Here is a 22,036-nt window from a genome sequence, read left to right on the forward strand (position 1 = left end):
ACCGGATGCAAGATCTGCATTGTGCAAGACGTATATCTCTTCTGGTCTACTTGATAATGCGCGTATACCGGAAACAAATTGGTAATGACGTGATAATCCGTTGACGAGAGCAGTTCGATGTTACGGTCAACGGAAGCTGCCGCTGAACAAGCTTCGATTTCGAAGTAACGAGATGAAGGCTATAATGACGGACGGTAGAATCAACGGCGATGTTATCGATGTCATCGAGCGGCGTATGCTTGCCAAGAACAATCGCACGACGATACGTATAGAATTCAATGTTCTCGTATTTGCGGATTGGAATTGGCGCATCCAGTTTACGACGGAAATGCCAAGCGGCATGTAATCCTTCATCCCGCGATACTTCCCGCCGGAATGCCGCATCTCGTGGAGTTGCGCGAACGTTTCGCGTCATGTCTATCCGTAAACTGCGTGTGTCTCTCTTCGAAATTTGATTCAGTTTAAAACATACCAGAGCAGCTTGTAAATGTTTCAATCCTCGAATTCTACTTTAAAACACTTACTTATTTATACATTACTTTGAGAATCTGGTACATTCTACCGTTCGCTTTAAGCGATCTATAATTCACGCACGTCAGATTTTAGGATATAATTCTATCTACCGAGTTCTATCTATAATTTTATTTTCCGAATGTTTTGATATACAGGTAACCCTCGAGTAACGCGATTAATTGGTTGCGTGTTATTGAAAACCGTGTTATTCGAGAATTCATACAATTTTGGAGATCACATTCCGTGCTATCGAAAACCGTGCAATTGAAGACTCCAGATCCATTAAAATTGGGCATTTGATTCCAAGGGGTTATAAAAAAAAAACTTTTAAAAAGTAGAGTTGTCAGAATTTTCTACTCCGTGCAATTCAAGTACTGTATTATTCGAGGGTCATCTGCATATACATATTTTAATATATATGAATTTTATATATGCATGTATTCTGATTCTTCGAATCTTCTTTGTATTCACGATGCATAAAATTCTAAATATAATTCTATGCTAAATTTTGAGATACGAATTATATAGATCACTTAAAAAGAGGGCTTTATAGTACATTATAATCCCGACGTAATTCTCTGCAGCGGTACGTGAAAAGTGGTGCAACATATATCGTGTCCTATGTCACTTGTCCTGTGCTTCGCACCTGATCTCCAATTATTTTTAATCGTTTATTTACAACCCGCCTCTTATATATGATAATCAGGTGTGTTGGCACGATGTGTTGGCTTTTCCATTTAAAATGCACGATACAAATGCGACGATCCGTTTTCCAGCGGCGGCGTGTTACACACGATGAAAAATTCGATGTGTTCCCGCGGAGCTTAATCAATGATATTTTTTCCGTATCGCGAGCCCGCACCACCGCCGCTGCCGCCGCCGAAATGTAATTGCGGACCGTAAACACGCCGGTCGCGCGTGTACGTACCATACGTTACGGGCTGTAACGCACCGTAAAATTAAATCCGCGCGATTCGCGATGAATAAACTATCGCCCGCTGGGATTCATTCGCGACGAAATTTACGCGCCACGTTTTTGGCGGTGCGGCAGGAAAAAAGAAGCGGGCGCGTGTCCCGGACGAGCAGCATCACGCGGCTCAGCGTGCCGGATCATTAATCCCTAAGGGCCGACTCGAAAAGAGCTGTATGTATGCGTATATGTGTGTGTATGTGTGTATATGTGGTAGAGACAGAAGGAGGGTTGTTTGTGCTCCGTTAAAATTTTATCGCGTGTGCATGAGAGAAATTTGCGGCCCCCAACTGAATATTTCCGTAGATGGGCGTCGTAACCGGCGAGATATATTTCTCGAGGAAAGTGGACGTGATGGTTTACACTCGGTTATACTGCATGAATCATTGGCACGGCGCGACACGGATACGCGAGAACTTTTGTAGTGTGTCCCGGGATGTTACGTGTTTTCATAGAACAAATTTAATCCTTTTACATCGAAACGTAATGGAAGATACTGAACGGCTGACCTCGAAGACCCGTTAGGGCGATCGTTTGTCGCGCATTCCACCGAAAAAATTGTACTCTTATTTTAAGAGTATCCCACTTATTTTAAGAGTATTTTACTCTAAAATAAGCGCTGAGAGGATTCCTCTTATCTTAAGAGGGAAATCCTCTAAAAAATACTCTATAGAATATACTCTAAAAAATATTCTTAATAATAAGAATATATATTCTAAAACGGTTTGTAGGTGTGTGAATGTGTGTGTGTGTGGTATTATTGAGGTTATTGGGGTTATTTGAAAGAATTTGACACATATATAATTATAATTAATTACAATTTTATTTATTACATGGAATATAAAACGAGTTTTTCAACGTTACATATATCGTATTTAATATTTCTAAGTGTATGTAGACCAAAATAATCGTTTTGAACAATTTATAAAGATATAATTATTTATCTTATAAAATAAATTATAAGAAAAATATGCTTGTGAGAAACAATGAAATAAATTGCCTTAAATATAATTATTTATCTTATAAAATATGTTTAAAAGATATATATATCCATCGGCTCCTGTTCTACACGCAGTTGGAAAATATGAAATGAGATCTTCATATTCTGTATAAATCCATTGCAAAGTTGGTGTTACTTCATAACAATGCAAATGACTATTAAACCCAACAGTATCGAAAACTGAAAGAATTAAACCTACTCTATGATTGTTTACCTGTACAATCCAATGTAACAATCCAAAGATAGGCATCTCATTTTCATTGTTTATCACAAGTACCATATTTTTTTTATACTTAATATTGCAGATAGTTGCTTCTTTGACCACTACAGAGTCCTCAAGTCCAGGAGGTAAAATATGTTGAAAATCATTATAATTATAACATTGACGTATAGGAATTTCGTTAAAATGAAAAATTAAATCTTGTTTAAAGCCTTGTTTGGACAAAAAGCGAGCTGAGAGACTTAGTGAATATGTCTTAGCCACTGTTAGCGGCAGGTTCTTCCGACAAGTTGTAGCCTTAGCTACTTGCTTTATTACTGGTCGATGCTTTCCTTCCATACGCATTGACCATACATGAATGAGGGGTCCGATTAAATTCATGATTCTTGGATAATGGATCATATAACTAAATGATAGAAAAATGACAAATTTTAATATTGGAAATATTGGACATGTTATTATAAATAAAAATATTAAACATAAAAAATAAGATATGTAATATAAATAGAATTGTTTTAAATTAACAGACTTAATATTTGTGAAGAACTCTATAAATATTATTAAAAAGTCTGACACAAAAAACATTGTTAAAAAATGTATGAAATAATAAAGATACATTAAAAAAAAAAAAAAGATACAAAAAGTATTTCGTATGTTGCAATCCTAATATTGTTTAATAAAAATAATAAAATTGTTATACAAATATTTAATTTACAACTATTTGTGCTCTTCATAAAATACTATCTCTAAATATCTTAGAGTGAGAATACTGCCACTCGTTACAAATAGAGTTAAAATTCACTGTATTTAGATTGATTTTTCACTTCAAGTCAATCTAAATAGAGTGAATTTTCACTTTATTTGTTACGAGTGGCAGTACTCTCACTCCAAGATATTTAAAGAGTTGCAAGTATTTATAATAATCTATTTGATTCAAACAAAAGTATTTTTTGGAGTTATTAGAATTGCGATAACGAAGAAATGAAGAAATATTTAGTAAAAAATAGTATAAAGTTTTATCTTACTTTTAAATATGTCCTTTAACTCAAAGAGATCTTCTTCTTCCAACCATGTAACTAGTTCCTCCTCCAATTCCATGATGTAACTGGACGTTGCAACAATTCTGTAAAATTATATTAATAAATATTAAAATATAATATGTAACAATATATTGTACAACAAAGAGAGAAAGTGTTCTTCAAAGTGCGAAATTTGTCGTCCTCGCCTTTAGCTCGGGCGACAATCACGCGAGTCTAAAGAGGCTATTTATCACACGATATTTTTTTCAAAGCTTGATCCGCGAAAGTACGATTTGAGACTAAAAAATTAAGTAAATTTTTGAATTATGGGTAACTAATTTGTTTTTTGTGAATTTTGTCACATCGATCAAAAGATATAAGCCACTTTTTTCACGCTAAACGGCAATACAAAATCATACTTTCGAAGCAAGCATTGCAAGAAATATCTTGTAGGAGACCGATTAACAATAAGTATATTACAGCATTAATGCCATACATCCGTGTATCAGCTTACCTGTTCTTGTACGTGCTCGTTCTCAAAATATGCTCTCTTCGATATGCTTTACACAATGCACGATCCAATACACGCGAATCAAATTTTTACTCGAAGCACACAACCGCACAGTAAAATGGATGTTTACACCAACAAAATGCTGATGAGTCCTTAGCCTAGCCCGCACGCAATCACACGCAATGGCGATCGATCATGTCTTCGTGTCACGTGTCACCAGGTAGATCGTCAATTTGCTACATAACCGCTGCGCCGGCTGCGCGCGACGGTAACGCGCAACAGTAACGCGCGCCCCGATGCCACTCGCGTCGGTAACGCACGCTCCGATTAAGAATATATTCTTAATGTAAGAGGATATTCTAAACAACCTTACGTTAAGAGGAAAATATTCTTATTTATTAAGATTATTTATTAAGAAGATTTATTAAGAATGATTCTTGAGAATATAATTTTTTTCGGTGTATAGTTTTCGTATTATCATATATTTATCTTTGATTTCTGTGTCTATTTTTTTTATAGAATAAGCCACGGGTGCAACCCAGGTGCAACGCGATCGTACAATGTCAGGTTACAATTCATAGACGTGACGTGAGTTATATACGTTGTGTTCGCCGTTAGTTTTTTCCACTGAAGTACCGCGCTATAAGTATGCTTAATGAAACGCCGCTGGTGTCTTTTTAGATATACGATACGTATCATATTTCTGGCGTGGAGCCATCTCGGGTCTCCCCTGCAATTCCGTGCTACTGTGATATGGTCTAATCTATGTTAATTGGGCAAGTTACGTTTCCGAGATCGAATGTCAGACCCGGGACTCGCTGATGAATCACACTTTTTTTTCGAGATACATTCTTAAAGAGATACGAAATATACACTCTTAAGCATGTGTCGCCAAAATTGGAGGTACATGTTGAAAAAAAGTCCCTACGTAATTACGAGGGACATAAGTACCCTCAAAAATAGAAGGGAAGATGGTACCTCGAAGTTAGGAAGTACGTTATGCGGTATCGACGCGGACGTGTCTGGACGTGTCATATCGTTGCTCGAGCAAAGGATTCTTAGACCGTTTTATACGACTGTTATATTATTTACGCAACTAACATGAATATGAATATATTCACAAGCAGTGACATTCGCAGAATATTTCGCGGTGCGTGCCGGGAGTCACAGTACGAAAATTTTTGAATATTTTGGCATTTTATAATCAATTATATTATGTTTTAAAAACATAAATGGTGTGTTAAACTTTCTGTGATTTTTCAAGAAATATCAAAGCAAAATGTACAAATGTACTAGATGATTGGAGATATCTTTTTTCCTTCCAATCCGATCTTATCTTTCCCCAAACATTTACTTCGAAATTAAAGTAATGATTATTTCTTTTACCTTGCTTTGATATTTCTTGAAAAATCACAGAAAGTTTAACACATTATTTATGTTTTTAAAACATAAAATAATTGATTATAAAATGCCAAAATATTCAAAAATTTTCGCACTGTAACTCCCGGTACGCACCGCGAAATATTCCGCGAATGTCACTGCTTGTGAATATATTCATATTCATGTTAGTTGCGTAAATAATATAACAGTCGTATAAAACGGTCTAAGAATCCTTTGCTCGAGCAACGATATGACACGTCCAGACACGTCCGCGTCGATGCCACTACTATTCGCGAATGTCTTTTGTTCAACAGATGTCGCGATCATGGTTGGCTACGTATACGAGGTACGTATGTAGGAGGTACATTTGTACGAGGTATGTATGTACGAGGTACATATGTACGTACGAGGTACGTATGTACGGGGTACATACGGGAAGCCCCCTAAAAAACTGTACCTCCTAAAACTGTACCTCCTAAAAAATTGTACCGTGAATTTATAAGTGCGGTACCTCCAATCGGTACCTCCTCCTTTATCAGTACCTCGTGTATTCCGTACCTCGTGCTACTGTACCGGGAAAAGTATCTCCTAGCAGCATGTAACTCGAAATGTCATTTCCATTTAGAAATTAGTACCTCGAATTTGGAGGTACTACGCGGTACATGGTTAAGAGTGTACGCATTTTCTTGCAACACATTCGTAACTAACGATTCTACCGCAATCATAAATTAACTGATTCGTGATGGGGTCGATCATCCGAAATCTTCATAAAATCGCCAGACCAAGTGATTCCTCCTTACAATTAGACGACGCGCCGTCTGATTGCAATACGCGCGTAGAAATACATACACATATCCGCTCGCGAGTTCCACCGCGGTTGGTATTCGCGGCGGCTAATCAGCGATCTCGGGCATTTGATCGCGGATATGCCTGTCCGTCGGTCACGCGTATATACGTGCGCCGCACGCCCACGCGCTCGGACGCGCGAATCGGGCCCTCAACGCGATGCGCGCACAGTGCAGCGCAATGCAACGCAGCGCAACGTTAAAGCAACGCGCGCAATCCGCGCGCCGCGCCGGTGCCCCGCGTCCAGATGATGAAACGGTGCACTCCGGGGCAATTTGACTTACGACATTTTGAAAGCGAGCCGACCGCTCGTGGGCGTGTGTTGAAACGTTGGGATGTCGGACGGGTTTTGCGTGGGCCACGGCATATTACATCTGGCCAGGTACGGGGCCTTATGATGGACGAGACAGGTGATTACGCGTGTGGAAACCACCATGCGAAGGTGCGCGCCATTCGAGACACTTGTGCGCGCGAGTGTGTAGGTGCGTGCGAGAGACGCGTGTACGTACACCGGAGGGTACACACCGGAACAACGAGCGCGTCCCGCGAAGAGGATCGCGAGCGCGCGTTCCGTTCTTATCCCGCGGGATCGCGCCGCTAAGAGGGAGGATGATGGAGATGAATTTCTTGAAGAAGGATGCTCGGCGCTTCGATAATTTGACAGCTGGGCCTTACCGCGCGCGTTAATGCGACCGTGATTCGCACGACTAATGCGTCGAATGCGCGCTACGTTATTTCGTGGGAATGTCGCGTAAATGCGTCTCATAATGCTGATTAATGTCGCGTCAATTATGGAGAAATAAATAAAGTAATTCTACGTAATTCATAATTTTCGCGAATAGCTGCCAGTTTTGAAAGCGAATTCCGGAAACATTTGAAAAGTCGGTATGGGGATACATGGATTTAAAGTCTCAATGTAAGGAAATCGGTTATGCGATTTGGAGCGTTCACCGGAATAAAAGTATAATGAGTTTGGATACTTAATGACGCCGGCGCACAGTTATAACCGACTAAAATTGCGGTATGTAATGGGAGGTATAATGGAGCCTGAAATTGTAATATGTGTAATTTATAGCAATAGCAATTACGTGAGGTGATATCCTCTTTGTCGGCGTCATTCTCTTCGTGTATAATTATACATTGCGTAATCGCATGTATTAGCGTTATTCCGGCAATCGGCATTTAAAGCTGGTTCATTATAATGACGTGCGATGCTCCGTAATGTACTCGATTCGAATCACAGTCTAACAATAAGAAAAAGATCGTTTTAGACGTTTCTCCTTTCCTCCTTTCCGCATGTCTACTAAATTTAATTTGACGTAAATACTGGAATATTTTTATTTTGCGTATTTTTTTCACTGATTCTGATTCCGTTCGCTTGTATCTTGTTTGACGGAAAGAGAAAGAGAACAAACGAGCTTTCTCCCGTTTCAGATATATGTAGTTTTCTCCCTTCCTCATGTTCCCCATTTGTTTGCATACAACCACAAAACGCAAGCGCGCGAAATGATGACGAGAGAATCGTTTCGAATCTCGATTTTCCCCGCGCGACTCCGAGAAGCCGATACGACGGTGTGCGTGATCGGGCGATGGCAATCACGCGGATCCATCGTAGATCGTTAATGTCTGTCTGTCAAGCTGTCGCGTGACTCGCCTACGTCTTCCTCCGAAAGTCGAAACCTGGCCTGTCTGGATCATCCGCGCGTACGATCGCTACTTCGAGACGTCGCGTCGGGACAAACGGACAGCTTGCTTTTTGAAGATTATTGAATATAAAGCCATTTAGTATTGAATGTCTCTTAGGCATAATAATAGTCTAATAATTTTCAATCTTATCAGATATTATGAATTCTAATTTAAAATATTGTGTCACATTTTTGCTTGTACTTATTTTCATATTTTATCTTTTTTCCTTTGATACAATTTTCGGGACTTGAAATATTTTCCAGCATTGCTTGATCTTTATATAAAAGATGCAAAAAACAGGGTTAACGAATAATCATGCAAAAATTGAGTTATCCTAAAAATGTCCTCGCTATATTCTGTTCTTTTCTATTTTTATTGTTTGGTGTATACTGCACACTTCTATTAATTATATATTTTTATGTGCTCCTTCCTATTTCTCATTCAAATTTTATGCGCATATATCTTCTGCGGTCCAGGGAAAGAATGCGCAGAATCTCGTCCTATATGGTCGCGCACGCCTTTCGCCGGTGCACGAAGGCCGCCATTTTTAGTTGTTTCGTTAATTAATCCTGAGTGGCTAGCGTGAAAGCCATTAGTTTTTGTCCCCGAGTGAACGCGTACGGTTAATTTCGCCGGTAGTGGACTCCTGGCGAAACATGGCGGACCTTGGCACGCGAGTCGTGTTACGATCTTCTTGCCTCTCTTTCCAATCGTTCGCCCTTCGTTTCTTTCCTCGTTCTCTTTCGCTCGCCGCGAATGCTCGTCGCGATTCGGCTTGCGCGTTCGACTTGCTTGCCGTTTCTTTCACAGAGATTTTTCATTTCCGACCCAGTTTTTTTTTATCTCCGCCGTTCGATTAAAATGCAAGCTCTTTTTATGTCCGCAGGCACTCCACAAAGTGTAAACGTTACACTGCTAAATTCGTTCGCGACATACAATTATCACGCGGTGACACACGACATCATTATCTGCGGAATTTATTGCCCGCCGACAACATACATATTGCACGAACGAAAAAATATCGCAAAGCGACAGGTTTTAATGTCGACAAAGGTTCGCAGTAATGGAAGATAATATTATTCGTATCCGAGAATTTTTTAAATTTCTATTTGCTTGAATTTCCGCTTTCATTAAGTTCCACGAGAATTCTAATAATCTTTCCGCGCGTGTGTGTGAGTATGTGACATTATATTAATAAATCCAGAAATTCATTAATATCACTGATTTCATCATCGATTATTCACGCAAGTATATCACATTCTATGAACGGTATATATAAATATAACTCTTTTATGCAGAAATGCTAGGAAACGGATATGTACATACGTCATGATTGTCTCGCTACCTAAAATTCTATTTGTGCCATTTTAGACAATAATTATATTTTAATAGCATGTTATATATCTTTATTCCCCCTTCGGTATAAATATTTTTTTATTCGCTTATCTATGTATATCGATATATCATCTGTATATATTAAAATAAAACTATCCAAATCATGGATTAATTTAAATATCTTGTTAGTCTATCAAACAAAAAAATATACATATATACTTTCGGAATAATATTCTCTATAAATAAATACATCTCGCAGTTTTAAGCATCCAAAAGTCATGCTTGGACAATCAAAATGTGAATTCTTTCCACACACCTGACTTCCTGAGCTGATTCTCGCTAATAACGAGATTATACATAAATGTACAAACGATAAACCTGACATCAATTTCCGCTCAGGGAACATCGCTGGAATAACCGTGGTTGTAATTTATCGCTGAGGCATTAACGGCGCGTCTGTGCAGAGAGTAGATTTTTTTTTCGAGGCCAAGACGCTTGCAAATATCGCCGCTCGTATGTACGTAACGACGAGCGAAGTCGAACGAAACGATCGGGTCGACTCGTGCGGCCTGCCGCAAAATTGAGAGTTAACGAACCTCGACGAACCCGCTGACACTCCGGGATTGCACAATCCCGGTGACGGGTGTACGCCTATGCACGCACACATACAAATACAGCGTGTCTAAAAAAATCATTTGCTTTCCGTTGTAAATTCATTTGAAATGGATTTGGGATACGATAGGGGTAAACAGTGCAGTTGTTGGCCACTCTACAATGATTACACACATCTTAAAAAATTAAAGATTATAAAGAAATACTATTAAAATGTTTTTAATTCTAAACATTATTCTATACAAAAATATTTAATACACTTTTAAAAGAAACACTTTTAAACATTTTAATAGTATTTCTTTATAATCTTTAATTTTTTAGATTGTGGTCAATCACTCTATAGTGGCCAACAACTGTACTGTTTACCTCTACCTTCTTTTGTTCGGCGAGGACTCAACGAAACGTCACTTTTAACTTTTAACGACTTTGCTTAGGAAAATTCTAATCGTGAAGATTATTCGTGTCTTTAAAGCTTCTCAATTTACCATTTAACTTTCCATTTTACGATCTAAGTAAAATTGTGCTTAAAACACGGAAAGATTTCCATTTTTCCTGCAATTAGCACAGCTGATATTTACAACTCGAGATAATACCGACTTCTGGGACATCCACATCGTGCGCACATACATGAAGGCACACTTCGCAATTTATCGCTCGCGGCTTCTCGCGCGCAATCTACGGCCGCGAAGGCGCGATGTGTCGAGTCTGAGAACGTATGACAGGTAATTTATTCACCTGCGAAATATCGGGACGAGTTCGAGTTTCCGCGCACGTACCACCGACAGGTCATTTCCCTAATTGCCTGGTTAGTCGTTTAAACGGTTTGTTTACGAGAGACGAGAGGATCGAGAGTAGCGTGGATATTCCGAGCTCACGATCACCGGTGAAGAAACAGGCTTCTCGTTTCACGGATTGAGAGGACGCGTCTTAAAAACGATCGTCTGTGTGGACCAACATTTTTTTTAATCATCCGATGGACACTCATGACGACCTCGAAACTTAACGGAGCGGTGAATCCTTCGGGAGACATCTCTGAAAAGTATGTGTATAGGAGTTATGGGACGTTGGGAGATCTTGACATTATCTACTTCATCAATGCCGGAATATCCAAAGTGGTAATCCCAATTGCCTCTTTTACCTATAAAGTCTGTATTTTTACGAACTTTTAATTCATATTGCGAACGAAGAGTGTGTGTTAGAAATATTCTTCCCGCGCTTCTGAACGTATTGAGGCGTCAAATGAAGGCGCAGGAATTTAAGGAAGCTTCGTTTGCGAAGTCGTTTTAACGAGGGACAGCACCGACATATCGACGTATCTCCGCGGGGACAAAATCCTCGTACGTCAGTGGCCGTTCCTTGGCACGAATTGCGGCGCACCATACACCACGGAAGGCGTTCTCGTTTCGTATGGGGCAGGATCGATCTACGGGGCCGCCATCGAGACGAGGGAGAGAGAGCCGAGAGCGTTTTCTGGTATCACCTTATGGCGAGCGGCAGATGTGCACCCGTGTTCCCGTCCCTATCTCCTCCCTTTTCTTGCCTCCCCGATTCCCCTCTGACCCTTCGTCCGCCGCCCTTCCCTCGCGGTTAGGCGTATACTCTTTCTCTATTTTATGGACTCGTCGCCCCCGAGACCTCGGGTCCCGTATATTTACCATAAGGCCATAAGCATCGGCGAATACCTAAGCGACATTTAGCGACTACGCCACGGCTTTCTAATGCTACCATTGCCCGAAAACTTTACCGGCAATAAATACGCGAGGCAATCGCCGGTAATAAAGGAGCATGTTATCGCATAAATCACTGGTGAATTACCGATACTCAGCCTGCTCGTCTCCGCAAATGCCGCGTCGTTATTGAATGGCGTCGGAAGAATCGACGCAAAAATTGCGTCGTCCATCCCGTTCATCGCAACGCGATTGGAAAGTATATAATCCAATTTTTACGCAAAATTTTATTTAAACAGAAAACATAAAAATAAATATTAAAAAATATGAAAAAGTATTACGTGTATATAAAATTCAAAGTGATTATTTGCAAAGCATTCAACTGAGACGTTTTTATATCTAAAACATTTAGAACGAATGGTTTCCGTTCTAATTCAAAGAATGGTAATTGGAACAATGGAAATTTTCTGCTCTGACGCTAAAAGCCCGACACCATTTTGCTTTGCCTAATTTGGGAACATGAAAACGGCCCGGTCTCTCGCCGCATGGCGTTAGATACCTATCCTACGAGAGACAGGTACAAAGGAAAATAATTATCTCTCCCGTCGATGTGAATAGATAGGCGGGTGTATATAGATACGTTTTTGTAGGTAAAGATTATTACTAGCCAGCAGGATGCGCACCGGTTCACTCAGGTATACGAAAAGAACGTTAATCGATCCACCTTGATGAAACAATCTTAGGGTCGAGATCAAATCATCGCTTCTAGGATATTCTAAAGTTTTTAATACGTATTACTATGTTGAAAGAATATATTTCAGATTTTTTTTACATTAATTTTATTATTTTACTATGTAGAAGGTAACTTTTACTGATCATAGCAACAATTAATCTAAATTTTATTATCAAATTTGCACAAAACGTAATTTAATAAGGATTTACGTGATAGAGTATATTTGTATGTTAATATGATGTATACTTATAGAAAATTGAATTGTCATAACTTTGTCTTAATGATTAAATATTGGCGAATCCCATTTTCTAGCGGTATTAATCTGGTACAATGAAGCAGTCTTTTAAATATATAACACGAATAAAGACAGCATATATTATAAAATTCAATATTATTACATGTCATTATGAATATCAATTGCATTATGTTCATGACAAGTTAATGCAGATATTAAAATCAGAAAAATATCGAAATTATTAATTCAGAGCAATGGATATGGATCGAATCGATGTGCTACGTTAATCTATTATGCGCAATTTGGATGTCTTGTACTGTTCTAGCTCCGATGAAGGTTCCATTATCATAGAAGAAGAGGAGCAGGTCGAAAAGAAGGATTCGCGGCAATCGAGTTCTTTACGCATTCGGCACCCGAAATCTCGTTTAGATTCTGGGATCCCAGGCACGATGAATCTCGTACGGTGGACCTTCCTGACATTCCTACGAGTGAGCATCGACGACAAAATCTGGACGCGTCTCTTGAGAGCCCGCGAATTCTGCGGCCGCCGTTCGACCGCGGAACGGCAAACTGGAATCGGGGTCTCCCGGGTTCTTTTGATGGGTGGAATAAAAAAATGGGCGGCGCCTTGGATGTGCCGGGGTCCGATCTAAGCCTGAGACCGGGCGCGCCGAGGCCGGACCTTAGATCCCGTCGGTCCCTTTCCTTCCTCTCGTTCGTTCGGACCGCTTTCCCTCCTCGCGCGTCTCACCCCTCGGCCGTCCATTGATGGAAGAGGAGCAAGGGGAAGGAGGGGAAGTGGAAGGGCCGACGAAGGGGGCAAGTGGATGAAAACGGCCAACCACCGGCAGCCTGCGCGGCGACTCACGACAGGAATATCAAGAGATCCTGCTATACAGACCTCGGACAAAGGCAGCTGTGTTGTTGTTGTTGGCGTTGTTGTCGACATCGTCTTCGATGGTCGTCGAATAAAGTTATGGGCTTTGCCCGCACCCGTTTGTCCTTGTTAGGCTGAGAGATCCCGGGGCTGTGGATCGAGCCGGAATATCGATATCCTTCGGCGAGGAACGTCGCGCCGTTTCGCAGCGACGCGTGTCTTGATATCGCGATTACTCGTAATGAGGATCGTCAGAGAGACAGAGAGACAGAGAGAAAGAGAGGATATTCAAAAGTAAGAGGTAATGAGCGAGGAAAAATTAAACTCTACTGATCTTCTTCATAATAGCGATTTGATTTGATCTTTAATTGATATACTTTTCGCATGTTCTCACTTAACATAGTTGCAGACGTGAGTTGTAGATATAAGATTGCATCATTATATTTAGCAGAAACTCGAAATTGACGTTATTATTCACTCTCATTAAATTCTCAATCCAATTTCAATTTAAAATCTACGTAACTCAAGAGGAAGCCGTACGAATTTATCCCCAGTTACCAGTTTCTTCTTCGGCAAAGGTGACCGACCGAGATTCCGACTCCCGACGAATCTTCGACCCATAAATTTTAATCATAGAATTGCAGATCACGGCTCGGGCTGGCTCGTATAAAGCCAGCGCGAGAGCTGTTTGCGTGATTGCCGCGGCGCTCGTCCTTACCCTCCCTCCCCCCTTTTACCCCGGAGGCCCGGCAACCCTCGGGAGACGACGACCCGATAAGCGGGTCCGCGAACGGCAGGCGAAAGGGAGACACCGTGGAATGAAATATCTCTCTTGCTGCCCACCGGTAGGAGAAGAAGATTCTCGTTTCGTCGGGTAACACACGCGCGTGCCAGCGTGCGTGACGCGCGCGTCCGCGACTGTGTTCGCGGACGGCCGGTACGTATTAATCACGCGATTCGTCCATAACCGTATTTCAGCTCGGTCGCTTACTCAAGTCGGGCTTTAGCAGCCGCGCTTCGTGCGACCGCTTCTCTCTCTTTCTTCCTCTCTTTCTGTCTCGAGGGATTTTTGTCCCGGCGATTACTTCTGTGCGCGAATTTTTGTTGAATTGTCGTCTCCCGTGTACGCATTGCATCCTAATACACCTTAATTTAATGCATATTCCCTCCCCCCCCCCCGCCCCGAGTACTGTCTGCTTTAAGACTAGTACCCTCTAAGAGGCGTTGCTCGAGATTACTAACTCCCGTGACAAGCATCACGAATCATATCGTCAGGACAGATCTCGTTGGCCTTATCATTTTTTTTGTTCGATCAATTTGTAAAACAAAAAGGTAAATAGATTCGAGTGCATTTTTGTTCAAGGATTGCACAAAGCTTTGGCCATTATAACGAAGCTGGATCTAACGAGGCTGGATGTTCTATAAAGTATATTTTCAGTATTTAGTTAAATCACCATAAGTTTCTCCGATTTATTATAAAAAATAACGGGATTGACGAGAGAAAGAGATTATTGAACGAAAAGATAACATCATTCTAGGATTTTAAACGATCTGTACGATACACAAATACATTTATATTAAACAATTACTGCGGTCGAGCGTAAACTGATTGATCGAATTCTCGAGAAACTATGCTACGTATTCAATTTCGCGACTGCGGGATCAGAGAAACGCGGGAGGAACAGGGACAACGAGCGCGCTGATGAGAGGGCTGCGCAAAGGGCGAGGAGAAAGAGAAAGAGAGAGAACCAAGAGGGAGAGTGGGAGAGTCTGAAACGAGTATCGTAAGCGCTGCGAAGAAACTATAGTGAATTTCGTCTTGGGTGGTCCAGGATCGGCAGCGGGACCCTGTCGCGTCCCCGCGCCGCGCAAGCCACCTCGTCGGATGAGGGGGCTCCTCCCGGGCCCCTCTGCAACCACCGACGGGCGAACGACGGGCCCCCGTCCTCCTTATCCTGTATACCCCACTACACGACGGCGGCACTACGCGAGGCGAAAGGCCAGGCCTGAAGCTATATCGCAGCCGCTACCAGCCGCGAGTGGAACGCGGCTCGGGACGAGAGACGGCCCGCCGTGCTCATTTGTATGTCTGTAATTAGATAGCCACCCCCTAATACGATCCCCGCGCGCGAGTGTTATTATTTCCAGCCACGAAGAACGCCGGTCCCCTCCGTGGAGGCACGTCGAGCCGAAACCTCTCGGTCTCGTCGATCTTCCTGCGGACCGAAAGAGATAATCCGTCGCACGATTGCCGTTCCCTCATCGCGAGCCTGCCGAAATATACAGCTGTTACAAACAACGAATTCTCGCGAAACGCCATATACGAAGGCAGGATAGAAAATAACTTTAAAGTCGTCTTTCATTCGAGTGATCTTTACGTATTTATACCCTTTTGCTCTGGATATTTAATAATTAGCAACATCAAGTTTGTTATATTAATTGGGCGCAGTTCTGCAATGCGGAACCAATTTCAACTTACTTTTTCCATTAGAGCAAAATTTTGCGAAACATTAGAAATAAAAGTCTGCGCCAATACATCTCAAATATAATGACCAAACTATAATCCTCCTCAAATACAATTCCGTGTGTTATATATGTTTTTAGAAACTTTCCTGCCCACGTGAAGTATCACTTTGCAATACAGAATTAAAAATCACAAAATGGCGTTTGATTCTTTATTACATATAACTGTATGCATCCAATTCATGTTTTTCGAGGTTCGTTCACTTTGCCCTTTTGCATCTTACATTTTTTATGCGTAGGATTGATGAAACATCAAGAGACACGGTAGGGTCTCGCGCCAAGTACACGCGGAGCGAGACCGATCGTGACTCTTTTACGCGACGCGACGGGTTGCGAGTACTCGAGATGTTGAGATCTCATATAACGAGTGAACGGATCAAGTTCTAAATAGGCTTGATCGATAGCTTGGGGTCGATTTGGGGGGGGGGGGGGGTACGTGTTTTTATTTTACATTACGAGGTAGAGAAAATCGACGCTATACTTACGTTGGCGAAAATTTAAGTTGATTAATAATTTTGGGTAAATTATACAATCGTTTAACTTACATCAGACGGTGGTTCCGCGTCGGTAAAAACGCCAAGTGCTAATAACTACCAATCTAAATGACGAATAAGTTAAGTGTACGTTGCGCATCCTTTACAGCGTTTATTACACATAATAACAGAACCATCCAGCGGGTTTATTTATTATTCAATTTTGTTTACGCACGAAAATAATTATAACTATGATTGTTAATTTCAGCTTATCCGCGTGATAAATGAAGCGACTAATTTTTTGTTTTTGATATTTCATTGCCTAATGTAAGGTAAAACTTAACGAGATACTGCATTTTTGTTTGCCTTAAAAACATAATCTTTCTTCTATGAAATACAAGATATATTTCAATCGTTTGCATTTTATATACTGACAGAGAGAAAGCAGCTAAGATTTATTTGCGCTAGTCAAATGATTCAGTAATAAAGCGTTGCGGGGGAATTAGATTACCGAGGGCCTACGAACAATAGGATTCAATTAAACGGCATAAAAATGGAAGTCGGCCAGTCACACGGCCGCGTATACGCGTCACAAACGAGGGGTCGTAGGTGATAATTTACGATGCCCCGCGCGCGATCCCCCACTTGTCGGATTAATAGAGGGTTAATTTAGGCGAGTATCCCGACGCGCCTGTTATCTCCCACGCAGTATTTGCACAGCTCATCCCAAATCGTACGTATCTCCCCCATCGCCCGCATAATTATTGCCGCAACGGTCGTCACGGCTCGTGGTTGTGAATTTTGAATTCCCGACGAGGCGTGTAATCGACGCGCGTTGTTGTACACGGCTATCTCCGGTGGATTTTCAAATATTGGACCTCCCCCCCCCCGCTCTTTCCGCCTACGTATTTTCACGTTGTTACTGCCGTTGTTGTTGTCGTTCTACCGCATACAACGTGCGATAAATAATCACGCTTATTGATTTCACGTTCGCACGCAATTTTTTCGGTTATCTTTTCATTAATTAAACGCAAACAATCATGATGTGATCGTTTCGCTTTGAAACATTGTTTTCATCATTATAAAAAATAATCTTCAAAAATGGCACTTCAGGATGACGCAGAATGATCGAATCGCGTCCGCGACGAACGCAGACGTTCACTCGAGTAACTTACTCGAGCAACACCACGCCGCCGGACCGACTCGTTATTGGCTCCCGTTGTGCTAACGCAAACACAGATGGCTCGATTATTTCGTGTGGCGAGTAAATGAGAAATCGCGCGAGATCTGCGGGCCGTCCGTGGGCGCTCGTTGCTGCGAGCGAGGTTTGTATGGTAGAGAACCGCCGAGCGATTTACGAACGACGGGCGCAGCGGTCGTCCAACTATGCACATCGCGTAACGACCGCCTCTAATCGATGATTAGAAGCTACCGTTCGTGTCGGTCGCTGCCGACACGCCGATCGTTTCGTTCGCTACAGGTTCGCGCCGGATCCTCATGCCACGTACACTTAAATCATCACGCACACTGACAATTACACAGGGTATTCTAGAAAGAAGGTAGGAAATAACCACAGATCTTTTTTGGCTAGTTGAAAGTTACTCTTTGTTCTTAAAAAATTTTTACCTTGATTGTTTGTATCAATATTACGGTTCTTTTTAATGATGAATTATACAAGTCATTCTTTTTTTTTTTTCGAATAATTGTGATATTTTTAAACCATAATTCTCAACGATTTTGTAGCTCTTATAAAGTTCGAAAAATACACTGTTAAATATTAAAAGATGATATTTAAACCAATACCTTGAGTTAAATAACATTTTGTTATTTTTAACTACCATGTGTGTCAAAATTTATTATTTTAATACAAAACAGTATTATTTTAACTTCATTGGTTTAGTTAAATTAACGACATATTGAGGAGTAGGAGCACTGATGACCTATAAGAATGGTTAAAAATGACTCAAATTGAGTGTAATTTGACACTACGAATTTAACTGTGTATTTCAATATTTCAGTTTTACTTTTCACCATATAGCAATTACCTTGATATTCTAAACATTCCTATGATTAATTAAAAAATCGTACATACAATATTTTCTTAAGCAAAAGTGAAGTTTAATTTAAGCGGAGGCTCTATTATTAATGAAATCTGATGCATCCTGTGTAGGGTACCCGCAGTATAGCACGTGTACTCATCCACGCGCGGGAATACCGCGACTGATAGTTTCCACTTAGCGCGCACTATCAACTTAATTGTCGCTTCTGAGATACACGCGCGTACATCGTTTCCACGTCGTGTCCTCGAGGGGGAACGTCGTTACGCCAAGTGCGTAGACGCGGGCAATTTTCACGGTAAACATTTCCAGTCACTTTTTCGCCGCGTAATACTCGCTCTCGTGTTTCTCATCGTGCTTTAGCAGGATATGATCGTGTACGCGTGGAGCCGCGAGGGAAAACGCCTACGCGATCGCGAGGTTCGTTAGTCAATACATTTCACGACTGTCTTCCAAGACGCTCGCGCTGTAAGGAAGACATTTCAAAGCTCGGCGTTTAAAAGATTCAAGGAAGGAATTTTATCGCAACTAGTTTGCTCTTTCTCCTTTCTCAGATGAAGTAAGTCGATATCTTTAAAAGAGAACTGTATATATACGGGTTTACAAAAACATTCTACTATTCTAAAAATCACTATCTTCTAATTCTAATTGCAAGTATCAGACAGTTAAGACTATATTTCTATAACCAGGTTGTAAATAGTTAAGAAAATCCATACGCGTACTTGATCACGAGTTGCTCCACTTAAGATTTCAGATCCTCGTTCCGCGAAGAATCAGGAAGAATATGACGTGATGGGAGAAATCGCGAGGTGCTCACGCGTGATGCATCTCATCCATCGGGCGTACGAATGTGTATGGTAATTACTCGAGCTCTTCTAATCGGTCAACGTCGTCGTGGGTTATTAATAAAGACGCAAGCCCGTGCTTGCTATCCGTCCGAGTTGCTATCCCATTTACGACAGGATCGGGCCGACGCCGATGTCTGCGCGCTTCGTCCAGTCATAATCATTCATTCGGACATTAATATACGAGCGTATTAATTAATTCGGCTTCATCGCCGGTAGCGTTCGCCGCGACGGTGCTCCTCGACGACGGAGACGTTTTCTTTCGTGGGAGAAGCGTCCGTCCGGTTGGTACATCTGCGTATGAAGTATGTAACAAACACGACAAAAACTCGTTGACACGCCGCTACTGTACAAGTGCAATTTTTCGTGCCAATTTTTTTTTTAAACGCATCGCCGCACGACTTTTTATCCGACGGTTCGGCGAGGAGAAATCTCATTAAGCGCAGCACGATTAAATCTAACGTGGCAGGTGTCACGCAAGGATCGGCGACTCCTTGCCCTTTTTTCCCCCGAGGCCCGTCAGAGTCTCGGGGATCCGCGGAATGACGCTCGAAATTGTGAATGCGTATAATGTAGATCCTTACGTATTTGCCGCGTCGCGAATTCAATTCCATTAGCGTCAAAGAAACGGACCGGCCAAAAGAACGACGCTAATTTCCTGTCGTTAAGAGCGGCGATACTTCGCGAAATGACACGAGATACCTCGCGTTACCGACGACGAGAGACAGTTGGCGAGAATTCGGTCGACGGGGAAGTAAAAAGGACCGGTACGCGGCGGAAACGCTTCGGTAACGGTACCGGCAATAATGATTACGTAATTTACGCGTTAAAACTAAACCGACGATGTTCGGTCGAATGCTGAATTAACGAGGTAATTCGTTCGGCTGGATGCGCGACGATGGAAGAAGTCGTTCGCGATTAAACAACCATGTTAAAAACAAGATGAAACGGGTAGCGCGAGCGAAAACTCGTCCGTACGAAGTCATGGGTATCTTCATGAAGGCACATTCATATAGGGACGAGACGGAAATTAATAAAATATATTTCCATATAGAAAAATTGAAAGGCAAAGTTATTGCGATTGGTACGAATTCTGTGTCAATGACAGTCAATAGAATTTAGAGAACCATGTTTCGTGCCGTTATATAATTTATTATTAATAAAATAATCTTAGAAATTTATAGATATTAATCTTAGAAATAAAGATTAATGTCTGTCAATTATTATTAACAATTTTTATTAATAAAATATTACAATTTAATATTAATAAAATATTATAAAAATGTCTATGAAGACTGTTAAAATGTGTTACTATAAATAAAGATAGAAATCTCAAATTAAAAGTTTTAGTCCATATACGCTATGCGTATCGCAAGAATTCAAGTTGAGCTGTTGATGGACCAGAACGATTTGTGAGGGACGTTATCTTCACACTGCAAAAAATCCGCTCCTGCATATGTGCTGATGCGCGGATACATTCCTGGAGACAGGATTCAAAGCGGAAAAGTTGCAGGAGTTGCTAATTGGAAGATTCTGCCTTGGGCATTGTCGCGACAACTCTTGAACGAAGGACATATTTCAAGGCTGTGTGTTTCGATAACAAGCTTCTTAGTAATTAAAGTGTAACTTTGTCAAATTATTTTTTCGGAGTTTAATTAAAATTTATATACTGTCATCCTTTTCAGCCGTTTTAATATTATTTTTGGATAAACTTCTCTCCGTAATGGCATTTAAATTATAGCAGTTTCCATGCTGGATATAAACTCCTGGATATGTTTCATTTGTAGTAGTTAATATCGTTAGTTTAATTACTCTTCGTTTTGATTTAAAAACATGGTACAATTAAAAAAAGAGACTGTTTATTATGAAAGCATATAATTACAAACACGTGATATCATTCTTTTAAATAGAATTGGCGTTATAATATCATTCAAGGATGATATTATAAAGGATAAAATAAATCATCATACAAAGGATGATGCAAATTACTTATCATCAGTGTAATTGAATGCCCAGCCTATCATGTTAAACCTTCGATACCAACAAGACCGTCAGGTCAAAGGAGTCATCTGCGAGGCGTCTCGCGCAAAGCTCATAAGCTCGTGGGATCATCTCAGCGGTGTTTCCGGCTTACTTTTCCTCGCGCTAATCGGCACCACGCTGTGCCTCCACCGCGAATGGCGCCGCGCCCGGCGTAAAGTCGCGGGATCGTCGTAAATTTTTTCCCTTTTTCCTTTTTGGTCCCGTGCGCGCGACTTCACGCGGCGACGCATATACGGCTTTCCACCGCTGACAAATCGACACCGACCGGCATTTCCATCGGCGTTTTTTGCCGAACCCACCGTGGCATGGGTGGTCTCAGCCTTCTCCGCGGGACCCCTCGAACCCCTTCGTCGTTCGCGTGAGCGAGAGCGAGGTCTTCCCCCGCCTCCCCCTTGCCGCGCGCGCGCGTTCATTACGATTTTATGCCGGTCGCAAGACGGAGGGAGACGAAGGAGGGCGTAAAGGGTGCCTGTCACAGCAGCGCCGGGAAT

General features: G+C 41.4%; 1 long non-coding RNA gene across 1 annotated transcript; it reads right to left on the reverse strand.

Annotated features, from left to right (window-relative positions):
* Window positions 1-2,478: 2,478 nt before the first annotated feature.
* On the reverse strand, window positions 2,479-4,550 carry LOC139768104 (uncharacterized). The gene is made up of 3 exons (XR_011717277.1): window positions 4,237-4,550; window positions 3,729-3,826; window positions 2,479-3,109 (listed from the first exon to the last, which is right to left on the reverse strand). It is a non-coding gene; the product is annotated as an uncharacterized lncRNA (long non-coding RNA).
* Window positions 4,551-22,036: the final 17,486 nt, after the last annotated feature.

Source organism: Temnothorax nylanderi, unplaced genomic scaffold (genome assembly GCF_030848795.1).
Source record: "Temnothorax nylanderi isolate EJ_2023f unplaced genomic scaffold, tnyl_v1.0 TNYL_tig0014_pilon, whole genome shotgun sequence".
Classification (NCBI taxonomy): Eukaryota; Metazoa; Arthropoda; class Insecta; order Hymenoptera; family Formicidae; genus Temnothorax; species Temnothorax nylanderi.